The following is a 4,883-nucleotide window of genomic DNA, read 5'->3' on the forward strand; positions in this document are numbered from 1 at the left end:
CATGGTGTGGGATGGAATTGGTCTTGCACAGAGGGGCGGCCTGTGGTCTTCCAGAACATCGGTCCAGGGAGAGGCAATGGTGTCACAGCAGCTCGGTACAATGATCAAGTCTTGAGACCACACGCAATAGGCTCAAGTGCCTATGGCCTTCATCAACCACCTCATCCGTTCCATGTTTCTACGTTGCACGGCAATCATCAATGCACATGGCGGACACAAGAGATACTGACTTGTGATGCCATTTCCTCAGTGACTAATGTTGTGTTTCACTTTAAGAACATTTTTTCATTTTAATTTCCACCTTGATGATCAGTTGTGCCAAGTTTCATCTTTTTAATATGTCTCAAAGTATGTTTACAGTGTTTGGACAAATAAGGTTTCTCATATATCTATCCATGGTGACGTTTCTTTTGCGGTTCAGTATTTATAAACTTCTTAATCAGAATAACCCTTGCTATAGGAAATAGCCTCAACGATTCCTTTAGTTCTTATTGGCTTAATGTGTTTAGATGTCTCTGCACTAGACATTGTGTTGGTTGGTCACTGAGAAACATAACGAAAACAAATCAAAACACAAGTCTTAATTTCCTCCAGATTAAAGGTCGTGAATCCAAAAGTACTCAGCTTACAGGTTTATCATTCATGCGATATAACATACAATGTTCTGATACGAATGAAACGTCTTTTATTTTGAATCGATCTTTGGGCCCAATCTTTGGGATTGGCCACTGCAATGAGAACCAACACGTGCTGTAGGCAGTGACCTTAATGCTTCAGGTGCTTGTAAACATCAGCACTGGTTGTATTGGATAAAAAACGAGCTGTGTTCTGCTGTAAGCGGTGTGCAAATGTTTGTTGATGAGTTTGTGTGTGTGGATGTGTTTGTTAATATGTTTGTGATACCTACCTACCTACCTACCTACCTACCTACCTACCTACCTACCTACCTACCTACCTACCTACCTACCTACCTACCTACCTACCTACCGACCTACCGACCTAGCTTATGTTGAAAACTAAATCATTTCAATGTCTTCAGGTCATGACTGCTAATGTTTTATTAAAGGATTACACTCTTCGTATGTTGTAGGTCCCTACAAATGGACCTAGCTTTAATAGGAGGTTGCATGCTCGCCTTTTTCTGAACATTTGTTCGCATCTTTTAATGCTGATAGTAAACATCCAATTTCCGCTATTCTGTTGACAAAATGGTCAATAATCCTGCACAGTTCGCTCATTTGTGATCCATTAAGCGAGTGAGTGAGTTGGGTTTAACGCCGCTTTTAACAGTATTCCATCACGGCGTGTCAGCTTAATGTGGGAGGAAATCCCGAAGTAATGCAGGTCTTTGACGTTTACCACTTCAGTGAAACCCATGAGCACGGGTATTGTGCTGACAATCTTAGAAACATAATCGGGGCGAACCGGGATTCGAAGCCACAATCATAGGTTTCTAGCGTGTCCAAGAACGCAACTCTGCACAGCGAATCGCGGCACCTTAGACGACAGGGCCACTCGTGCCCCTGTGATCCATAAACACAATTTCAGGTATACAATGACGTGACAAGTACAACGCAAGTCGCAGACCTTTAGAACGTTTGTTAAAGCCAGAGCGAGAATGTTGCGGACAGACACAATATCATTACCAGAACTTGCCACAGACAACAAAGGGACGCAACTCTGTACTAACTAATGGCCACTGATGTCTCCTCACCGGCAAGTGTCAGGTTTTCTTGTTAAGTAAATGAGTTAATGGCCTTAACGAGGTTTACGCCGTTTAAATATAATAAATAGTTCATTTTGTTCATATAGTGTCAACTTGACTATGAAAATAGGTAACAGAGATCGTGGTTTATCACTTTCTTAAAATGGATGTGAAGCTGATGACAGCAGGGTTCGACTCTACACCCATGTCCATGCAGCCAGTCGCGGCGCCCTAGTCCAGTAGGTCAACCAACGTATGTAGGAAACGCATGCTTTACTTAACTCAACTTGAGCCGGTCATCGTAAATATTCAAAGTGATCGCCGATATCGACTACGTCACTTGAGTCTTTGATGGTCATTTATCAGTTGAAAGAACGTGAATACATGAAAACTTTTTGAATGGATAATTATAGCAACCTCTTTTATTCATAAATACACCCTGACCATTAAATCGGATGAAAGAAGGTAAGATGTAGCTCTGAAACGTTGTTACAAAGTGTTACAAGTGTCATGTGGTCATATTACGTCAATTGCTGACTGAAATATCATTATAAATGATAAAACTACCTTATCCGCATGTTAAACAAGAGAAGCAATGAAGTTCAAGAGGTATAACAAGACAGTACAGTAATCATTTCCATTTTATTCAAGAATCAGCATCATTGCCTGGATGATCCTACATGGGGGCCTGAAACAGACACAATATACCAGTATCATAATTGTTTTTAAACATTGTTACTATCTTAATACAAGGCAATACTTGCTATTTATCTTGTCATTTCCCCAAGTACATGACTGTAAATGGGAGTCCGTGTGAAAATGCGTATGTACAGCATTGGATCAATCAACTACTTTTCAATGTGAAGGACAAATTAGTAATACACCTAACATTCGTAAGATTCAATCAAAGGCGATACACAGAGAGGCAAATCAATAAACGTTTACGAGTAAAGGAAATATTCGGGGTAATTTCCATCTTTGTCGAAAATCGCAATTCTAGAACCATGTGTTGAATATTACTTACTAGTGACATTTACAATGTCCAACGATGTCGTTGTGACCCTTGTCACAATGGAAGCTGCAGCCGTGGCAGTGGTTACAGTCGCTGTTGTTATGACATTCGCCGTTGCACACTTGGGCGTCGGCTACAACGAAAGATGACACGAGGTGTGAATGTCAAAGAACGAGTGTTCAATTTCTACAGAGCTCCTGCAAATCTTGTTAGCGATTGGAATATCAAGAAAGGTCTGAGTCAGGGCCTTTGCGTAACAGGAGAACACACCCTCCACTAAACTATAACGATACTCCTTATAGTCAACAAACTGTACTTATGAGGACGTCGCCTATCATGCATATTTGACTGTAACAAAATCTACAAAACTGCTCTTTTGAAAAGAATTACAAACGTTATAAAAACAGCCTCCGAAACACTGAAAAGGGTATGATCCAAAACACAACTTTGATAACCGTATCAAATATATCACCATTGAATACCGACGTAATATTGCTGGAATATAGCTGAAAACGGCGTAAAACCATACTCATTCAATCATTCACCATTGAATAACCGTTTCTTTATTGTTTCATTTAGTCACCCAAAACTTCGTTTATACTTTCTTTTGCCCGGCAGTTTATATTCCATAAGTGATTACCATATTATTCACATAACAGCGTTTATTGATAAAGCAAGTTGAGGTTATCGGGTCTTTTGGCATTCATTATAACTAGATATTGTTGAATATTGGATTTATTGTCATTCAGATGGGTTTGTATCAGTCCTCACCCTATCGTACATGACCGCCTGACCCACACAAACTCAGCCCTAATACCAATCCGGCCCCATACCAACCAGGCCCCTTACCAAACCAGAGCCTTATCAACTCTGTCTCTTCCCACGCCAGTCTCTTTCATTACCGATCTCTTGCCAACACATCCTCTAGCTAGCCCCAGCCCCGTGAAGATCCGGGTTAGAGTAGGTCTTCAGCAACCCATGCTTGCCGTAAGAGGCGACTATGCTTGTTCTAAGGGAAGACTAGCGGGATCGGGTGGTCAGGCTCGTTGACTTGGTTGATGCATGTCATCGCATCCCAATTGCGTAGTTTGATGCTCATGATGTTAATCACTGGACTGTCTGATCCAGACTCGATTATTTCCAGACTGCCGTCTTATAGCTGGAATAGTGCTGAGCGCGGCATTTAACAACAAACAAACAAAATATCTAACTAACCAATTTGAACTTATGGAGATGTCAAGACTCACCGACAAAGGCTGCTCCGACGAGCAGGACAGAGACGAGGAGAAGTAGACACACAGCCTTCATAGTGGATGAGATAGTTGGAAACTCATCTGAAGGGCTCGTGGTACTTATACATTTACATGTGTCACGTGATTGATCATGTTTCTGGGGCTGAGATTACATGGTTCTAGTCCTATGTTTAGTCGTCCCAAAGACAGCATAACGAGAGAGAGATAAGGCATCACGATTTGGCACTGTTACAGACATACTGTTTACTGTAAGTAGCTATTTTTTCCCCAGCTAAAAAATACGACCGACACAAAAATACGGGAAGTAATGAAATGATGGTGAAGGTATAATGTCGATAAATGTCTTTGAAATACATTTCTGGCGTATAGATCAATGTCTGGCGTGTCCACCATGCACAACATCTTGATGGCATACTGTTGATTAACTTGCGCATGATTGCCCTTGGTACTGCCCGCAATTCCGCCTGAAGAGCTACCCCACGTTGGCCCACGTTGGTGGGTGCTGGGTCTCACAGATGCTCTATTGGAGATATGTCAGGGGACTTAGTGGTTCAGGTCAACGTTCGTATGGCTTCTCGAGATAATCAGTGACGACCTGGGCACGATGTGGCCTGACATTGTTATCGTGCAGTTAACAAATTCTGCCGATACTCTTAATGAATCGTGCAACGACAGGACACGGTCTGTACACATCCACCTTTTAACGCAATATGTTGAAATTCGACTTTTTGTTATTGTTCGGTTTTCACTATTGACAACAGGAGCAGATTTGAATCTATTGCATGGTGCAATTAATGTAATGAGACGATCTTGTCTTAGTGCCCAGGTGTGATTGCAAGCCCATCTGTTTGACGGTTCTTGTCAGTCTCAGTCGAGAAATTAAACTTTTTGATTTGCCAAACATTCGGGCAAC

General features: G+C 41.6%; 1 long non-coding RNA gene across 1 annotated transcript; it reads right to left on the reverse strand.

The window, feature by feature from the left end:
* Positions 1-2,333: 2,333 nt before the first annotated feature.
* Positions 2,334-4,073, reverse strand: LOC124111309. Its single transcript, XR_006857414.2, has 3 exons — positions 3,965-4,073; positions 2,730-2,850; positions 2,334-2,393 (listed from the first exon to the last, which is right to left on the reverse strand). It is a non-coding gene; the product is annotated as an uncharacterized LOC124111309 (long non-coding RNA).
* Positions 4,074-4,883: the final 810 nt, after the last annotated feature.

Source organism: Haliotis rufescens, unplaced genomic scaffold (assembly GCF_023055435.1).
Source record: "Haliotis rufescens isolate VD_foot unplaced genomic scaffold, xgHalRufe1.0.p SCAF_15, whole genome shotgun sequence".
Classification (NCBI taxonomy): Eukaryota; Metazoa; Mollusca; class Gastropoda; order Lepetellida; family Haliotidae; genus Haliotis; species Haliotis rufescens.